Genomic DNA, 21,431 nt, shown 5'->3' on the forward strand with positions numbered 1-21,431 from the left:
GGTTGCTAGGTAGTTACCATAGTGATAATAATCAAGTGTCTTTGCCATCCTGAGTGAAACAAATCAACCCAGAAGTCTGTACGATTTTCTGGTGCAGAAATATTTGATTTGTTACTCGGTTGCTAGGGTAAGCCCATGTGGTTGCTATGCAGTTACCAAGGTAATACAATACATGGCTCCTTTCCATCCTGAGTGAAATAAGTCAACCCAGAAATCTCTACTATTTTCTGGTGCAGAGATATGTGATTTGTTACTCGGTTGCTAGGGTAACCCCATCTGGTTGCTAGGCAGTTACCATAGTGATACTAATGAAGTCTCCTTGCCATCCTGATTGAAATAAGTCAACCCAGAAATCTGTACTATTTTCTGGTGCAGAGATATGTGATTTGTTACTCGGTTGCTAGGGTAACCCCATCTGGTTGCTAGGCAGTTACCATAGTGATACTAATCAAGTGTCCTTGCCATCCTGAGTGAAACAAATCAACCCAGAAATCTGTACTATTTTCTGGTGCAGAGATATGTGATTTGTTACTTGGTTGCTAGGGTAACCCCATCTGGTTGCTAGGCAGTTACCATAGTGATACTAATCAAGTGTCCTTGCCATCCTGAGTGAAATAAGTCAACCCAAAAGTCTCTACTATTTTCTGGTGCAGAGTTATGTGATTTGTAACTCGGTTGCTAGGGTAACCCCATCTGGTTGCTAGGCAGTTACCATAGTGATACTAATCAAGTCTCCTTGCCATCCTGATTGAAATAAGTCAACCCGGAAGTCTCTACTATTTTCTGGGGCAGAGATATGTGATTTGTTACTCGGTTGCTAGGGTAACCCCATCTGGTTGCTAGGCAGTTACCATAGTGATACTAATGAAGTCTCCTTGCCATCCTGATTGAAATAAATCAACCCAGAAGTCTCTCTGATTTTCTGGTGCAGAGATATGTGATTTGTTACTCGGTTGCTAGGGTAACCCCATGTGGTTGCTAGGCAGTTACCATAGTGATACTTATCAAGTCTCCTTGCCATCCTGATTGAATAAATGAACCCAGAAGTCTCTCTGATTTTCTGGTGCAGAGATATAGTTATTGCTAAACGGTTGCTAGGGTACTCTGTTTAGTTGCTAGGGAGTGGCTTGACAGCTGCCAATCATGAAACTCCAAAGGCTGCTTGTCAGTATGAATGATATAAACCAACTCCCATGCCTCTGTGACATTCAGAATGGAAGATATCCCTCTATGGATTTTGGTTGTTAAGGTGCTCGACAATGGTTGCTAGGGAGGGGCTAGGAAGTGTTGAGGTGATTCATGATTGGCTGTTTGCTGCCCCGAGTCAAACGAGACCACCCTTGTGTTTCTATGACACTTCTATCCGGAGATATCCCTTTGATATCTTTCATTAGAAGTCTATGGGAGTTGTTGCTAATGTGCTTTAAATTGTTGCTAGGGCGTGGCTTGATAGCTTCACAATGATCCCGAGAGACTGATTGGTCGTCTGAGTAAAATGAGCCCGCCCCTTGTCTCTATGACACTGTGATCCAGAGCTATGTTCAATACAAAATCCAGGGCTGACAGGCCCTTTTTGTCTGTGTGTGTTCCCAAATTAATGACTCTAATGAGCCGGTTCTTTTGACTCTACAGTGTGAAACATACAGTGTGACCAGTGTAGTCTGATTCCCAAATTAATGACTCTAATGATCCAGTTCTTTTGACTCTACAATGTGAAACATACAGTGTGACCAGTGTAGTCTGATTCCCAAATTAATGACTCTAATGATCCAGTTCTTTTGACTCTACAATGTGAAACATACAGTGTGACCAGTGTAGTCTGATTCCCAAATTAATGACTCTAATGAGCCAGTTCTTTTGACTCTACAATGTGAAACATACAGTGTGACCAGTGTAGTCTTATTCCCAAATTAATGACTCTAATGAGCCAGTTCTTTTGAATCTACAATGTGAAACATACAGTGTGACCAGTTTAGTCTGATTCCCAAATGAATGACTCTAATGAGCCAGTTCTTTTGAATCTACAATGTGAAACATACAGTGTGACCAGTTTAGTCTGATTCCCAAATGAATGACTCTAATGAGCCAGTTCTTTTGAATCTACAATGTGAAACATACAGTGTGACCAGTGTAGTCTGATTCCCAAATGAATGACTCTAATGAGCCAGTTCTTTTGAATCTACAGTGTGAAACATACAGTGTGACCAGTGTAGTCTGATTCCCAAATGAATGACTCTAATGAGCCAGTTCTACAGTGTAGTGTTAAAAAGTTTAACTTAGTTGCTAGATAGATAGATAGATAGATAGATAGATAGATAGATAGATAGATAGATAGATAGATAGATAGATAGATAGATAGATAGATATGTACCCTTAGATATATAGAGAGATAGATATAGATAGATAGAGAGAGAGAGATAGATATTTACCCTCAGATAGATAGATAGATAGATAGATCGATAGATAGATAGATAGATAGATAGATAGATAGATAGATAGATAGATAGATAGATAGATAGATAGATAGATATTGACCCTCAGATAGATGCTAGCACGTTTTTAGCATGTTTTAGCGTGTGGCTAGGAAGATTTTAGGTCATTACTTTTTGGCTGCTTGATAAAAGAAATCCTCTGAGGGAGAGAGAAAGGGAGAGATGCAGGGCTGACAGGCCCTTTTTGTCTGTGTGTGTGAAACTGTCAGTTGGAATTTGAATTTCTGAACATTCCGCAATGTTAAGTCAATGGGAGTTTTTTCCGAGTTTGATCGTCATTTTTAGGAAAACCGTAAGTCCGATCAGTTAGAAAAGATATAGCAACTCGAGTCAGAACAGTTTGAGTGTCTGTGCCGAGTTTGGAGTATGTGGAGTTAAAGCTCTAGGAGGAGTTAGATATAGAAATTTCTTAGTAAGAATAATAATAATAACTAGAATGTACATTTCCTGAAGAAAATGTGAGTGGTGCTTGCCGTGGCAAAACTCGTCAAATAGCATTTTATAACTGCTGAGATATGTTTTTTTTACTCAGTTGCTAGGGTACCCCATCTGGTTGCTAGGCAGTTACCATAGTGATATTTATCAAGTCTCCTTGCTATCCTGAGTAAAATCAGTCAACCAGGAAGTCTCTACGATGTTCTGATCCAGAGATATGTGATTTGTTATTTGGTTGCTAGGGTAACCCCTCCTTGTTGCTAGGCAGTTACCATAGTGATTCTAATCAAGTGTTTTTGCCATCCTGATTGAAATAAACCAACCCAGAAATCTGTACGATTTTCTGGTGCAGAAATATGTGATTTGTTACTCGGTTGCTAGGGTAACCCCATCTGGTTGCTAGGCAGTTACCATAGTGATAGTAATGAAGTGTCCTTGCCATCCTGATTGAAATAAGTCAACCCGGAAGTCTGCACTATTTTCTGGTGCAGAGATATGTGATTTGTTACTCGGTTGCTAGGGTAACCCCATCTAGTTGCTAGGCAGTTACCATATTGATAGTAATCAAGTGTCCTTGCCATCCTAAGTGAAATAAGTCAACCCGGAAGTCTCTACGTTTTTGTGACGCAGAGATATGTGATTTGCTAGTCGGTTGCTAGGGTAACCCCATCTGGTTGCTAGGAAGTTACCATAGTGATACTAATGAGGTGTCCTTGCCATCCTGATTGAAATAAGTCAACCCGGAATCTCTACGTTTTTGTGACGCAGAGATATGTGATTTGCTAGTCGGTTGCTAGGGTAACCCCATCTGGTTGCTAGGCAGTTACCATAGTGATACTAATGAAGTCTCCTTGCCATCCTGATTGAAATAAGTCAACCCGGAAGTCTCTACGTTTTTCTGATGCAGAGATATGTGATTTGTTACTCGGTTGCTAGGGTAACCCCATCTGGTTGCTAGGCAGTTACCGTAGTGATACTAATCAAGTCTCTTTGTCATCCTGATTGAAATAAGTCAACCCGGAAGTCTCTACGTTTTTGTGACGCAGAGATATGTGATTTGTTAGTCGGTTGCTAGGGTAACCCCATCTGGTTGCTAGGCAGTTACCATATTGATACTAATGAAGTGTCCTTGCCATCCTGATTGAAATAAGTCAACCCGGAAGTCTCTACGTTTTTGTGATGCAGAGATATGTGATTTGTTACTCGGTTGCTAGGGTAACCCCATCTGGTTGCTAGGCAGTTACCATAGGGATACTGATCAAGTCTCCTTGCCATCCTGATTGAAATAAGTCAACCCGGAAGTCTCTACGTTTTTCTGATGCAGAGATATGTGATTTGCTAGTCGGTTGCTAGGGTAACCCCATCTGGTTGCTAGGCAGTTACCATAGTGATACTAAACAAGTGTCTTTGCCATCCTGATTGAAATAAGTCAACCCGGAAGTCTCTACGTTTTTCTGATGCAGAGATATGTGATTTGTTAGTCGGTTGCTAGGGTAACCCCATCTGGTTGCTAGGCAGTTACCATAGTGATACTAATGAAGTCTCCTTGCCATCCTGATTGAAATAAGTCAACCCGGAAGTCTCTACGTTTTTGTGACGCAGAGATATGTGATTTGTTACTCGGTTGCTAGGGTAACCCCATGTGGTTGCTAGGCAGTTACCATAGTGATACTTATCAAGTGTCCTTGCCATCCTGATTGAAATAAACCAAGCCAGAAGTCTCTACGTTTTTCTGATGCAGAGATATGTGATTTGTTACACGGTTGCTAGGGTTACCCCATGTGGTTGCTAGGCAGTTACCATAGTGATACTTATCAAGTGTCCTTTCCATCCTGATTGAAATAAATCAACCCAGAAGTCTCTACGTTTTTCTGATGCAGAGATATGTGATTTGTTACACGGTTGCTAGGGTTACCCCATGTGGTTGCTAGGCAGTTACCATAGTGATACTTATCAAGTGTCCTTGCCATCCTGATTGAAATAAATCAGCCCAGAAGTCTCTACGTTTTTCTGATGCAGAGATATTTGATTTGTTACTCTGTTGCTAGGGTAACCCCATGTGGTTGCTAAGCAGTTACCATAGTGATACTAATCAAGTGTCCTTGCCATCCTGATTGAAATAAATCAACCCAGAAGTCTCTACGTTTTTCTGATGCAGAGATATGTGATTTGTTGCTCGGTTGCTAGGGTAACCCCATGTGGTTGCTAGGCAGTTACCATAGTGATACTTATCAAGTGTCCTTGCCATCCTGATTGAAATAAACCAACCCAGAAGTCTGTAAGTTATTCTGATGCAGAGATATGTGATTTGTTACTCGGTTGCTAGGGTAACCCATGTGGTTGCTAGGCAGTTACCATAGTGATACTTATCAAGTGTCCTTGCCATCCTGATTGAAATAAATCAACCCAGAAGTCTCTCTGATTTTCTGGTGCAGAGATGTAGTTATTGCTAAACGGTTGCTAGGGTACTCTGTTTAGTTGCTAGGGAGTGGCTTGGCAGCTGCCAATCATGAAACTCCAAAGGCTGCTTGTCAGTATGAATGATATAAACCAACTCCCATGCCTCTGTGACTTTCAGAATGGAAGATATCCCTCTATGGATTTTGGTTGCTAAGGTGCTCGACAATGGTTGCTAGGGAGGGGCTAGGAAATGTTGAGGTGATTCAGGATTGGCTGTTTGCTGTCCCGAGTCAAGCGAGACCACCCTTGTGTTTCTATGACACTTGTATCGGGAGATATACCTGTTTCAATAGTAGTCTATGGGACTTGTTGCTAAGGTGCTCTAAATGGTTGCTAGGGCGTGGCTTGATAGCTTAACAATGATCCTGAGAGACTGATTGGTCGTCTGAGTAAAATGAGCCTGCCCCCTCGTCTCTATGACACTGTGATCCAGAGCTATGTTCAATACAAAATCTCTATGCCATTTCATTTCATGGGCCGTCCTACACCATTATAAGTCAATTGGGGCATTTTTGGGCAGCTCCTGCCCCCCAGGGGTGCAACTTTTACCCCATATTGAGGTATGCTCTTACAGAGCCTGCCAGCCTCTTCAAATGTGGCAAATCACACGTTTCTGTGAAATCCTCGATCGGAGCTGTGACGCGTCAAAGTTTGTCGCAATGTTAAGTCTATGGGATTTTTAGGCGCATTTTTGCCCCTGGGGCAAATACCGTACCCCGATAAGCTTATAAAAGTCATAGCACATGTGTCATCAATAGGCCGTTCGATTTGACACCTCATTACGTGGGTCTACGCCAAGCGGTGCGGGACGAGTTAGGTGCGAAATTTTGAACGGAGATATAAAAATAATAAAAATAAAAATCTAGATAGGTACATTTCCTGAAGAAAATGTGAGTGGTGCTTGTCGTGGCAAAACTAGATCAAACAGCATGCTATAACTTGAAAAGAACAAAAATTATGGTCATAAATAAATCAAACCAGAAGTCTGTACGATTTTCTGGTGCAGAAATATGTGATTTGTTACTCGGTTGCTAGGGTAAGCCCATGTGGTTGCTATGCAGTTACAAAGGTAATACAACACATTGCTCCTTTCCATCCTGAGTGAAATAAGTCAACCCGGAAGTCTGTAGTGTTTTCTGGTGCAGAGATATGTGATTTGTTACTCGGTTGCTAGGGTAACCCCATCTGGTTGCTAGGCAGTTACCATAGTGATACTAATCAAGTGTCCTTGCCATCCTGATTGAAATAAATCAACCCAGAAGTCTCTCTGATTTTCTGGTGCAGAGATATAGTTACTGCTAAGCGGTTGCTAGGGTACTCTGTTTAGTTGCTAGGGAGTGGCTTGGCAGCTGCCAATCATGAATCTCCAAAGGCTGCTTGTCAGTATGAATGATATAAACCAACTCCCATGCCTCTGTGACATTCAGAATGGAAGATATCCCTCTATGGATTTTGGTTGTTAAGGTGCTTTCGACAATGGTTGCTAGGGAGGGGCTAGGAAGTGTTGATTTGATGCATGATTGGCTGTTTGCTGTCCGAGTCAAGCGAGACCACCCTTGTGTTTCTATGACACTTCTATCCGGAGATATCCCTTTGATCTGTTTCAATAGAAGTCTATGGGACTTGTTGCTAAGGTGCTCTTAATGGTTGCTAGGGCGTGGCTTGATAGCTTCACAATGATCCTGAGAGACTGATTGGTTGTCTGAGTAAAATGAGCCCACCCCTCGTCTCTATGACACTGTGATCCAGAGCTATGTTCAATACAAATCCCTATGCCTTTTCATTTCATGGGCCGTCCTACACCATTATAAGTCAATTGGGGCATTTTGGGCAGCTCCTGCCCCCAGGGGTGCAACTTTTACCCCATATTGAGGTATGCTCTTACAGAGCCTGCCAGCCTCTTCAAATGTGGCAAATCACACGTTTCTACTGAAATCCTCAGCTTGGAGCTGTGACGCGTCAAAGTTTGTCTCAATGTTAAGTCTATGGGATTTTTAGGCTGCTTTTTTGCCCCTGGGGCAAATACCGTACCCCGATAAGCTTATAAAAGTCATAGCACACGTGTCCTCAATAGGCCGTTCGATTTGACACCTCATTAGGTGGGTCTACGCCAAGCGGTCTGGGGACGAGTTAGGTGCGAAGTTTTGTTAAGAGATATAATAAATAAAAACTAGATAGGTACATTTCCTGAAGAAAATGTGAGTGGTGCTTGCCGTGGCAAAACTACGTGAAATAGCATGCTTGAAAAGAACAAAAATTATGGTCATAAATAAATCAACCCAGAAGTCTCTACGTTTTTCTGATGCAGAGATATGTGATTTGTTACTCGGTTGCTAGGGTAAACCCATCTGGTTGCTAGGCAGTTACCATAGTGATAGTAATGAAGTCTCCTTGCCATCCTTATTGAAATAAGTCAACCCGGAAGTCTGTACTATTTTCTGGTGCAGAGATATGTGATTTGTTACTCGGTTGCTAGGGTAACCCCATGTGGTTGCTAGGCAGTTACCATAGTGATACTTATCAAGTCTCCTTGCTATCCAGAGTAAAATCAGTCAACCAGGAAGTCTCTACGATGTTCTGATCCAGAGATATGTGATTTGTTATTTGGTTGCTAGGGTAACCCCTCCTTGTTGCTAGGAAGTTACCATAGTGATACTTATGAAGTGTCCTTGCCATCCTGAGTGAAATAAACCAACCCAGAAGTCTCTACGTTTTTCTGATGCAGAGATATGTGATTTGTTAATTGGTTGCTAGGGTAACCCCATCTGGTTGCTAGGCAGTTACCATATTGATACTAATGAAGTGTCCTTGCCATCCTGGTTGAAATAAATCAACCCGGAAGTCTGTACTCTTTTCTGGTGCGAGATCTGTGATTTGTTTCTCGGTTGCTAGGGTAACCCCATCTGGTTGCTAGGCAGTTACCATAGTGATAGTAATCAAGTGTCCTTGCGATCCTGAGTGAAATAAATCAACCCGGAAGTCAGTACTATTTTCTGGTGCAGAGATATGTGATTTGTTACTTTCGGTTGCTAGGGTAACCCCATCTGGTTGCTAGGCAGTTACCATAGTGATAGTAATCAAGTGTCCTTGCCATCCTGATTGAAATAAGTCAACCCAGAAGTATGTACGTTTTTCTGATGCAGAGATATGTGATTTGTTACTCGGTTGCTAGGGTAACCCCATGTGGTTGCTAGGCAGTTACCATATTGATACTAATGAAGTGTCCTTGCCATCCTGGTTGAAATAAATCAACCTGGAAGTCTGTACTCTTTTCTGGTGCGAGATATGTGATGTGTTTCTCGGTTGCTAGGGTAACCCCATCTGGTTGCTAGGCAGTTACCATAGTGATAGTAATCAAGTGTCCTTGCCATCCTGAGTGAAATAAATCAACCCGGAAGTCAGTACTATTTTGTGGTGCAGAGATATGTGATTTGTTACTTTCGGTTGCTAGGGTAACCCCATCTGGTTGCTAGGCAGTAATCATAGTGATAGTAATCAAGTGTCCTTGCCATCCTGATTGAAATAAGTCAACCCGGAAGTCTCTACGTTTTTCTGATGCAGAGATATGTGATTTGTTATTTGGTTGCTAGGGTAACCCCATCTGGTTGCTAGGCAGTTACCATAGTGATAGTAATCAAGTGTCCTTGCCATCCTGATTGAAATAAGTCAACCCAGAAGTATCTACGTTTTTCTGATGCAGAGATATGTGATTTGTTACTTGGTTGCTAGGGTAACCCCATGTGGTTGCTAGGCAGTTACCATATTGATACTAATGAAGTGTCCTTGCCATCCTGGTTGAAATAAATCAACCTGGAAGTCTGTACTCTTTTCTGGTGCGAGATATGTGATGTGTTTCTCGGTTGCTAGGAGTAACCCCATCTGGTTGCTAGGCAGTTACCATAGTGATAGTAATCAAGTGTCCTTGCCATCCTGAGTGAAATAAATCAACCCGGAAGTCAGTACTATTTTCTGGTGCAGAGATATGTGATTTGTTACTTTCGGTTGCTAGGGTAACCCCATGTGGTTGCTAGGCAGTAATCATAGTGATAGTAATCAAGTGTCCTTGCCATCCTGATTGAAATAAGTCAACCCGGAAGTCTCTACGTTTTTCTGATGCAGAGATATGTGATTTGTTACTTCGGTTGCTAGGGTAACCCCATCTGGTTGCTAGGCAGTTACCATAGTGATAGTAATGAAGTGTCCTTGCCATCCTGAGTGAAATAAATCAACCCGGAAGTCAGTACTATTTTCTGGTGCAGAGATATGTGATTTGTTACTTTCGGTTGCTAGGGTAACCCCATCTGGTTGCTAGGCAGTAATCATAGTGATAGTAATCAAGTGTCCTTGCCATCCTGATTGAAATAAGTCAACCCGGAAGTCTCTACGTTTTTCTGATGCAGAGATATGTGATTTGTTACTCGGTTGCTAGGGTAACCCCATCTGGTTGCTAGGCAGTTACCTTAGTGATACTAATGAAGTGTCCTTGCCATCCTGATTGAAATAAATCAACCCAGAAGTTTCTCTGATTTTCTGGTGCAGAGATATAGTTACTGCTAAAGGGTTGCTAGGGTACTCTGTTTAGTTGCTAGGGAGTGGCTTGGCAGCTGCCAATCATTAATCTCCAACGGCTGCTTGTCAGTATGAATGATATAAACCAACTCCCATGCCTCTGTGACATTCAGAATGGAAGATATCCTCTATGGATTTTGGTTGCTAAGGTGCTTCGACAATGGTTGCTAGGGAGGGGCTAGGAAGTGTTGAGGTGATTCATGATTGGCTGTTTGCTGCCCGAGTGAAAGCAGAGACCACCCTTGTGTTTCTATGAAACTTCTATCCGGAGATATCCCTTTGATGTCTTTCATTAGAAGTGTATGGGACTTGTTGCTAAGGTGCTCTAAATTGTTGCTAGGGCGTGGCTTGATAGATTCAAAATGATCCTGAGATACTGATTGGTGCGTCTGAGTAAAATGAGCCCGCCCCATTGTCTCTATGACACTGTGATCCAGAGCTATGTTGAATACAAATCCCAATGCCATTTCATTTCATGGGCAGTCCTACACCATTGTAAGTCAATTGGGGCATTTTTGGGCAGCTCCTGCCCCCAGGGGTGCAACTTTTACCCCATTTTGAGGTATGCTCTTACAGAGCCTGCCAGCCTCTTCAAATGTGGCAAATCACTGCGTTTCTGCGAAATCCTAGCTCGGAGCTGTGAGCGTCAAAGTTTGTCGCAATGTTAAGTCTATGGGATTTTTAGGCGCTTTTTTGCCCCTGGGGCAATTACATTACCCCGATAAACATAAAAGTCATAGCACGCGTGTCCTCAATAGGCCGTTCGATTTGACACCTCATTAGGTGGGTCTCGCCAAGCGGTGCTTGGGACGAGTTAGGTGCGAAGTTTTGTGCAGGAGATAGAATAATAAAAAGTATAAAAATAAAAATAAGTATGTGAGATTACAATAGTGATGCTTTGCAAGCACCACTAATAAAAATAAAAGTATAATAGATAGGTACATTTCCTGAAGAAAATGTGAGTGGTGCTTGCCGTGGCAAAACTAGATCAAACAGCATGTTGTAACTTGAAAAGAACAAAAATTATGGTCATAAATAAATCAGCCCAGAAGTCTGTACGATTTTCTGGTGCAGAAATATGTGATTTGTTACTCGGTTGCTAGGGTAAGCCCATGTGGTTGCTATGCAGTTACCAAGGTAATACAATACATGGCTCCTTTCCATCCTGAGTGAAATAAGTCAACCCGGAAGTCTGTAGTGTTTTCTGGTGCAGAGATATGTGATTTGTTACTCGGTTGCTAGGGTAACCCCATCTGGTTGCTAGGCAGTTACCATAGTGATACTAATGAAGTGTCCTTGCCATCCTGGTTGAAATAAATCAACCCGGAAGTCTGTACTCTTTTCTGGTGCAGAGATATGTGATTTGTTTCTCGGTTGCTAGGGTAACCCCATCTGGTTGCTAGGCAGTTACCATAGTGATAGTAATCAAGTGTCCTTGCGATCCTGAGTGAAATAAATCAACCCGGAAGTCTGTACTCTTTTCTGGTGCAGAGATATGTGATTTGTTTCTCGGTTGCTAGGGTAACCCCATCTGGTTGCTAGGCAGTTACCATAGTGATAGTAATCAAGTGTCCTTGCGATCCTGAGTGAAATAAATCAACCCGGAAGTCAGTACTATTTTCTGGTGCAGAGATATGTGATTTGTTACTTTCGGTTGCTAGGGTAACCCCATCTGGTTGCTAGGCAGTTACCATAGTGATAGTAATCAAGTGTCCTTGCCATCCTGATTGAAATAAGTCAACCCAGAAGTATCTACGTTTTTCTGATGCAGAGATATGTGATTTGTTACTCGGTTGCTAGGGTAACCCCATGTGGTTGCTAGGCAGTTACCATATTGATACTAATGAAGTGTCCTTGCCATCCTGGTTGAAATAAATCAACCTGGAAGTCTGTACTCTTTTCTGGTGCCGAGATATGTGATTTGTTTCTCGGTTGCTAGGGTAACCCATCTGGTTGCTAGGCAGTTACCATAGTGATAGTAATGAAGTGTCCTTGCCATCCTGAGTGAAATAAATCAACCCGGAAGTCAGTACTATTTTCTGGTGCAGAGATATGTGATTTGTTACTCGGTTGCTAGGGTAACCCCATCTGGTTGCTAGGCAGTAATCATAGTGATACTAATCAAGTGTCCTTGCCATCCTGATTGAAATAAGTCAACCCGGAAGTCTGTACGTTTTTCTGATGCAGAGATATGTGATTTGTTACTTCGGTTGCTAGGGTAAGCTCATGTGGTTGCTAGGCAGTTACCATAGTGATACTAATGAAGTGTCCTTGCCATCCTGATTGAAATAAGTCAACCCGGAAGTCTCTACGTTTTTCTGATGCAGAGATATGTGATTTGTTACTCGGTTGCTAGGGTAACCCCATCTGGTTGCTAGGCAGTTAACATAGTGATACTTATCAAGTGTCCTTGCCATCCTGATTGAAATAAGTCAACCCGGAAGTCTCTATGTTTTTGTGATGCAGAGATATGTGATTTGTTACTCGGTTGCTAGGGTAAGCCCATCTGGTTGCTAGGCAGATACCATAGTGATACTAATCAAGTGTCCTTGCCATCCTGATTGAAATAAGTCAACCCGGAAGTCTCTACGTTTTCTGATGCAGAGATATGTGATTTGTTACTTCGGTTGCTAGGGTAACCCCATCTGGTTGCTAGGCAGTTACCATAGTGATACTAATCAAGTCTCCTTGCCATCCTGATTGAAATAAGTCAACCCAGAAGTCTCTTCGTTTTTCTGGTGCAGAGATATGTGATTTGTTACTCGGTTGCTAGGGTAACCCAATCTGGTTGCTAGGCAGTTACCATAGTGATACTAATCAAGTGCTCCTTGCCATCCTGAGTGAAATAAGTCAACCCGAAGTCTGTACGTTTTCTGATGCAGAGATATGTGATTTGTTACTTCGGTTGCTAGGGTAAGCCCATCTGGTTGCTAGGCAGTTACCATAGTGATACTAATGATGTCTCCTTGCCATCCTGATTGAAATAAGTCAACCCGGAAGTCTCTACGTTTTTGTGATGCAGAGTTATGTGATTTGTTACTTCGGTTGCTAGGGTAACCCCATCTGGTTGCTAGGCAGTTAACATAGTGATACTAATCAAGTCTCCTTGCCATCCTGATTGAAATAAGTCAACCCGGAAGTCTCTACGTTTTTCTGATGCAGAGATATGTGATTTGTTACTTTCGGTTGCTAGGGTAAGCCCATCTGGTTGCTAGGCAGTTACCATAGTGATACTAATGAAGTCTCCTTGCCATCCTGATTGAAATAAGTCAACCCGGAAGTCTCTATGTTTTTGTGATGCAGAGATATGTGATTTTTTACTTTCGGTTGCTAGGGTAACCCCATCTGGTTGCTAGGCAGATACCATAGTGATACTAATCAAGTGTCCTTGCCATCCTGATTGAAATAAGTCAACCCGGAAGTCTCTACGTTTTTCTGATGCAGAGATATGTGATTTGTTACTTTCGGTTGCTAGGGTAACCCCATCTGGTTGCTAGGCAGTTACCATAGTGATACTAATCAAGTGTCCTTGCCATCCTGATTGAAATAAGTCAACCCGGAAGTCTCTATGTTTTTGTGATGCAGAGATATGTGATTTGTTACTTCGGTTGCTAGGGTAAGCCCATCTGGTTGCTAGGCAGTTACCATAGTGATACTAATGAAGTGTCCTTGCCATCCTGATTGAAATAAGTCAACCCGGAAGTCTCTACGTTTTTCTGATGCAGAGATATGTGATTTGTTACTCGGTTGCTAGGGTAACCCCATCTGGTTGCTAGGCAGTTAACATAGTGATACTAATCAAGTGTCCTTGCCATCCTGATTGAAATAAATCAACCCAGAAGTCTCTCTGATTTTCTGGTGCAGAGATATAGTTACTGCTAAGCGGTTGCTAGGGTACTCTGTGTAGTTGCTAGGGAGTGGCTTGGCAGCTGCCAATCATGAATCTCCAAAGGCTGCTTGTCAGTATGAATGATATAAACCAACTCCCATGCCTCTGTGACATTCAGAATGGAAGATATCCCTCTATGGATTTTGGTTGTTAAGGTGCTCGACAATGGTTGCTAGGGAGGGGCTAGGAAGTGTTGAAGTGATGCATGATTGGCTGTTTGCTGTCCCGAGTCAAGCGAGACCACCCTTGTGTTTCTATGACACTTCTATCCGGAGATATCCCTTTGATCTTTTTCAATAGAAGTCTATGGGACTTGTTGCTAAGGTGCTCTTAATGGTTGCTAGGGCGTGGCTTGATAGCTTCACAATGATCCAGAGAGACTGATTGGTTGTCTGAGTAAAATGAGCCCACCCCTCGTCTCTATGACACTGTGATCCAGAGCTATGTTCAATACAAATCCCTATGCCTTTTCATTTCATGGGCAGTCCTACACCATTATAAGTCAATTGGGGCATTTTTGGGCAGCTCCTGCCCCCAGGGGTGCAACTTTTACCCCATATTGAGGTATGCTCTTACAGAGCCTGCCAGCCTCTTCAAATGTGGCAAATCACGCGTTTCTACGAAATCCTAAGCTTGGAGCTGTGGCGTCAAAGTTTGTCTCAATGTTAAGTCTATGGGATTTTTAGGCCGCTTTTTTGCCCCTGGGGCAAATACCGTACCCGATAAACTTATAAAAGTCATAGCACATGTGTCCTCAATAGGCGTTCGATTTGACACCTCATTAGGTGGGTCTCACTAAGCGGTCTTGGGACGAGTTAGGTGCGAAGTTTTGTTAAGAGATATAAAATAAAAATAAAAATAAAATAAAAAGTATAACTAGATAGGTACATTTCCTGAAGAAAATGTGAGTGGTGCTTGCCGTGGCAAAACTAGATCAAATAGCACTGCTTGAAAAGAACAGAAATTGTGGTCATAAATAAATCAACCCAGAAGTCTGTATGATTTTCTGGTGCAGAAATATGTGATTTGTTACTAGGTTGCTAGGGTAACCCCATGTGGTTGCTAGGCAGTTACCATAGTGATACTAATCAAGTGCTCCTTGCCATCCTGATTGAAATAAGTCAACCCGGAAGTCTGTACTGTTTTTCTGGTGCAGAGATATGTGATTTGTTACTCGGTTGCTAGGGTAACCCCATCTGGTTGCTAGGCAGTTACCATAGTGATACTAATGAAGTGTCCTTGCCATCCTGATTGAAATAAGTCAACCCGGAAGTCTCTACGTTTTTCTGATGCAGAGATATGTGATTTGTTACTCGGTTGCTAGGGTAACCCCATCTGGTTGCTAGGCAGTTACCATAGTGATACTAATGAAGTGTCCTTGCCATCCTGATTGAAATAAATCAACCTGGAAGTCTGTACTGTTTTCTGGTGCAGAGATATGTGATTTGTTTCTCGGTTGCTAGGGTAACCCCATCTGGTTGCTAGGCAGTTACCATAGTGATAGTAATGAAGTGTCCTTGCCATCCTGAGTGAAATAAATCAACCCGGAAGTCAGTACTATTTTCTGGTGCAGAGATATGTGATTTGTTACTCGGTTGCTAGGGTAACCCCATCTGGTTGCTAGGCAGTTACCATAGTGATACTAATCAAGTGTCCTTGCCATCCTGATTGAAATAAGTCAACCCGGAAGTCTCTACGTTTTTCTGATGCAGAGATATGTGATTTGTTACTCGGTTGCTAGGGTAAGCCCATGTGGTTGCTAGGCAGTTACCATAGTGATACTAATGAAGTGTCCTTGCCATCCTGATTGAAATAAGTCAACCCGGAAGTCTCTACGTTTTTCTGATGCAGAGATATGTGATTTGTTACTCGGTTGCTAGGGTAACCCCATCTGGTTGCTAGGCAGTTACCATAGTGATACTAATCAAGTGTCCTTGCCATCCTGATTGAAATAAGTCAACCCGGAAGTCTCTATGTTTTTGTGATGCAGAGATATGTGATTTGTTACTCGGTTGCTAGGGTAAGCCCATGTGGTTGCTAGGCAGTTACCATAGTGATACTAATGAAGTGTCCTTGCCATCCTGATTGAAATAAGTCAACCCGGAAGTCTCTACGTTTTTCTGATGCAGAGATATGTGATTTGTTACTTGGTTGCTAGGGTAACCCCATCTGGTTGCTAGGCAGTTACCATATTGATACTAATGAAGTGTCCTTGCCATCCTGGTTGAAACAAATCAACCCAGAAGTCTCTCTGATTTTCTGGTGCAGAGATATAGTTACTGCTAAACGGTTGCTAGGGTACTCTGTGTAGTTGCTAGGGAGTGGCTTGGCAGCTGCCAATCATGAATCTCCAAAGGCTGCTTGTCAGTATGAATGATATAAACCAACTCCCATGCCTCTGTGACATTCAGAATGGAAGATATCCCTCTATGGATTTTGGTTGTTAAGGTGCTCGACAATGGTTGCTAGGGAGGGGCTAGGAAGTGTTGAAGTGATGCATGATTGGCTGTTTGCTGTCCCGAGTCAAGCGAGACCACCCTTGTGTTTCTATGACACTTCTATCCGGAGATATCCCTTTGATCTTTTTCAATAGAAGTCTATGGGACTTGTTGCTAAGGTGCTCTTAATGGTTGCTAGGGCGTGGCTTGATAGCTTCACAATGATCCAGAGAGACTGATTGGTTGTCTGAGTAAAATGAGCCCACCCCCTCGTCTCTATGACACTGTGATCCAGAGCTATGTTCAATACAAATCCCTATGCCTTTTCATTTCATGGGCCGTCCTACACCATTATAAGTCAATTGGGGCATTTTTGGGCAGCTCCTGCCCCCAGGGGTGCAACTTTTACCCCATATTGAGGTATGCTCTTACAGAGCCTGCCAGCCTCTTCAAATGTGGCAAATCACACGTTTCTCTGAAATCCTCAGCTTGGAGCTGTGACGCGTCAAAGTTTGTCTCAATGTTAAGTCTATGGGATTTTTCAGGCGCTTTTTTGCCCCTGGGGCAAATACCGTACCCGATCAGCTATAAAAGTCATAGCACATGTGTCCTCAATAGGCCGTTCGATTTGACACCTCATTCGTGGGTCTCACGCCAAACGGTGCGGGACGAGTTAGGTGCCGAAGTTTTGTTAAGAGATATAAAATAAAAATAAAAATAAAAATAAAAAGTATAATAATAAGTATGTGAGATTACAATAGTGATGCTTTGCAAGCACCACTAATAATAAGTATGTGAGATTACAATAGTGATGCTTTGCAAGCACCACTAATAAAAATAATAAGTATGTGAGATTACAATAGTGATGCTTTGCAAGCACCACTAATAATAATAAGAAAAAGAAAAATAAGTATGTGAGATTACAATAGTGATGCTTTGCAAGCACCACTAACTAGAAAAAGTTAGTCAAACTTTAAGTTGGCTTGTGAAAGTTTGGACCAGAAAGTTTGAAGTTTAAAGTAGTTTGAAGTTTAAATTAGTTTATAGTTTAAATTAGTTTAAAGTTTAAATTAGTCTAAAGTTTAAATTAGTTTGAATTTTAAAGTAGTTTGAAGTTTAAATTAGTTTATAGTTTAAGTTAGTTTAAAGTTTAAATTAGTCTAAAGTTTTTTGACTAATTTAACTCTAATGAGCCGGTTCTTTTGAATCTACAGTGTGAAACATACAGTGTGACCAGTGTATTCTGATTCCCAAATTAATGACTCTAATGATCCAGTTCTTTTGACTCTACAATGTGAAACATACAGTGTGACCAGTGTATTCTGATTCCCAAATTAATGACTCTAATGAGCCAGTTCTTTTGAATCTAAAATGTGAAACATACAGTGTGACCGGTGTAGTCTGATTCCCAAATGAATGACTCTAATGAGCCGGTTCTTTTGAATCTACAGTGTGAAACATACAGTGTGACCAGTGTAGTCTGATTCCCAAATGAATGACTCTAATGAGCCAGTTCTTTTGAATCTACAGTGTGAAACATACAGTGTGACCAGTGTAGTCTGATTCCCAAATGAATGACTCTAATGAGCCGGTTCTTTTGAATCTACAGTGTGAAACATACATTGTGACCAATGTAGTCTGATTCCCAAATGGATGACTCTAATGAGCCGGTTCTTTTGAATCTACAATGTGAAACTTACAGTGTGACCAGTGTAGTCTGATTCCCAAATGAATGACTCTAATGAGCCAGTTCTACAGTGTAGTGTTAAAAAAAGTTTAACTTAGTTGCTAGATAGATAGATAGATAGACACTCAGATAGATAGATAGATAGATAGATAGATAGATAGATAGATAGATAGATAGATAGATAGATAGATAGATAGATATTTACCCTTAGATATATAGAGATATATATAGATAGATAGATAGATAGATAGATAGATAGATAGATAGATAGATAGATAGATAGAGAGAGAGAGAGAGATATTTACCCTCAGATAGATAGATAGACAGACAGAAAGATGCTAGCACGTTTTTAGCATGTTTTAGCACTTCGCTAGGTGATTTTAGCATGATGCTAGCACATTTTTAGCCTTTTTTAGCACTTCGCTAGTCAATGCTAGCATGTGTTAGCATGATGCTAGCACGTTTTTAGCATGTTTTAGCGTGTGGCTATGAAGATTTTAGGTCATTACTTTTTGGCTGCTTGATAAAAGAAATCCTCTGAGGGAGAGAAAGAGGGAGAGATGCAGGGCTGACAGGCCCTTTTTGTCTGTGTGTGTGAAAATGTCAGTTGGGATTTAAATTTCTGAACAATCCGCAATGTTAAGTCAATGGGAGTTTTTTCCGAGTTTGATCGTCATTTTTAGGAAAACCGTAAGTCCGATCAGTTAGAAAAGATAAAGCATACCGAGTCAAAACAGTTTGAGTGTCTGAGCCGAGTTTGGAGTTTGTGGAGTTAAAGCTCTAGGAGGAGTTAGAGTTGTAAAATTTTTCAGCAAGAGGAAGAATAATAACGAGACAAACTTTAAGTTGGCTTGTGAAAGTTTGGACCAGAAAGTTTGAAGTTTAAAGTAGTTTGAAGTTTAAATTAGTTTATAGTTTAAATTAGTTTAAAGTTTAAATTAGTCTAAAGTTTAAATTAGTTTGAATTTTAAAGTAGTTTGAAGTTTAAATTAGTTTATAGTTTAAATTAGTTTAAAGTTTAAATTAGTCTAAAGTTTAAATTAGTTTGAATTTTAAAGTAGTTTGAAGTTTAAATTAGTTAAAAGTTTAAAGTAGTCTAAAGTATAAATTAGTTTGAATTTTAAAGTAGTTTATAGTTTAAAGTAGTTTGAAGTTTAAAATAGTTTATAGTTTAAATGAGTTTAAAGTTTAAATTAGTTTAAAGTAGTTTGTAGTTTAAAGTAGTTAAAAGTTTAACTTGGTTGCTAGATAGATAGATAGATAGATAGATAGATAGATAGATAGATAGATAGATAGATAGATAGATAGATAGACACTCAGATAGATAGATAGAGAGATCAATAGATAGATATTTACCCTCAGATAGACAGATAGATATAGATAGATTTTTACCCTCAGATAGATAGATAGATAGATATTGACCCTCAAATAGATAGATAGATAGATAGATATTGACCCTCAGATAGATAGATAGATAGATAGACAGACAGATAGATGCTAGCACGTTTTTAGCATTTTTTAGTACTTCGCTAGATGATGCTAGCATGTGTTAGCATGATGCTAGCACGTTTTTAGCATCTTTTAGCACTTCGCTTGGCGATGCTAAGCATGTGTTAAGCATGATGCTAGCACGCTTTTAGCATGTTTTAACACTTCGCTAGGCGATGCTAACATGTGTTAGCATGATGCTAGCACGCTTTTAGCATGTTTTAAGCACTCCGCTAGGCAATGCTAGCATGTGTTAAGCATGATGCTAGCGATGATTTTAGCATGTTTTAAGCACTTTGCTAGGCGATGCTAAGCATGTGTTAGCATGATGCTAACACGTTTTAGCATGTTTTAAGCACTTTGCTAGGCAATGCTAAGCATGTGTTAAGCATGATGCTAAGACGCTTTTAGCATTTATTAAGCACTTCGCTAGGTGATGCTAGCATGTGTTAGCATGATGCTAAGACGCTTTTAGCATTTTTTAGCACTTCGCTAGGCGATGCTAGCATGTGTTAAGCATGATGCTAGCACGCTTTTAGCATGTTTTAAGCACTTCGCTAGGAGATGCTAAGCATGTGTTAAGCATGATGCTAAGCACATTTTTAAGCATGTTTTAACACTTCGCTAGGCGATGCTAGCTTGTGTTAACATGATGTTAAGACGCTTTTAAGCATGTTTTAACACTTTGCTAGGCGATGCTAGCATGTGTTAACATGATGCTAACACGCTTTTAAGCATGTTTTAAGCACTCGCTAGGCGATGCTAAGCATGTGTTAAGCATGATGCTAACACGCTTTTAGCATGTTTTAAGCACTTCGCTAGGCGATTCTAGCATGTGTTAGCATGATGCTAGCACGTTTTTAGCATTTATTAGCACTTCGCTAGGCGATGCTAGCATGTGTTAGCATGATGCTATCACGTTTTTAGCATTTTTTTAACACTTTGCTAGGCGATGCTAGCATGTGTTAGCATGATGCTAGCACGTTTTTAGCATGTTTTAGCACTTCGCTAGGCGATGGTAGCATGTGTTAGCATGATGCTAGCACGTTTTTAGCATGTTTTAGCACTTCGCTAGGCGATGCTATGATGTGTTAGCATGATTCCCAAACAAATGACTCTAATGAGCTGGTTCCTTTGAATCTACAGTGTGAAAAATACAGTGTGACCAGTGTAGTCTGATTCCCAAATTAATGACTCTAATGAGCCAGTTCTTTTGAATCTAAAATGTGTTAGCATGATTCCCAAACAAATGACTCTAATGAGCCGGTTCTTTTGAATCTACAGTGTGAAACATACAGTGTGACCAGTGTAGTCTGATTCCCAAATTAATGACTCTAATGAGCCAGTTCTTTTGAATCTGTGATTACAGCCTCAAGTCTTTTTGAGTATGATGCGACAAGCTTTGCACACCTGAATTTGGGGATTTTCTGCCATTCTTCTCTGCAGATCCTCTCAAGCTCTGTCAGGTTGGTTGGGGACCATCAGTGAACAGACATTTTCAGGTCTCTCCAGGATGTTCGATTGGGTTCAAGTCTGGGCTCTGGCTGGGCCACGCAAGGACATTTATAGAGTTGTCCCTAAGCCACTCTGCATTGACTTGTTAGAAGGTGAATCTTTGGCCCAGTCAGAAGTCCTGAGTGCTCTAGACCAGGTTTTCATTAATGATATCTCTGTATTTTGATGCATTCAGCTTTCTTTCAACCCTGACCAGTCCCCCAGTCCCAGCTGTTAAAAAACAACCTCACAGCATGATGATACCACTACCATGCTTCACCACTGGGATGGTAATGTGCAGGTGATGTGCATTGCCTGGTTTCCTTCAGACATGATGCCTGGAATTGAGGCTTAACAGTTCAATCTTTGTTTCTTCAGACCAGAAAATCTTGTCTCTCACAGTCTGAGTGTCCTTTAGGTGCTTTTTTCTTGCACTGAGGAGAGGCTTCCATCTGGCCACTCTGCCATAAAGCTAGATC

Source organism: Xyrauchen texanus, chromosome 27 (assembly GCF_025860055.1).
Source record: "Xyrauchen texanus isolate HMW12.3.18 chromosome 27, RBS_HiC_50CHRs, whole genome shotgun sequence".
Taxonomy (NCBI): domain Eukaryota; kingdom Metazoa; phylum Chordata; class Actinopteri; order Cypriniformes; family Catostomidae; genus Xyrauchen; species Xyrauchen texanus.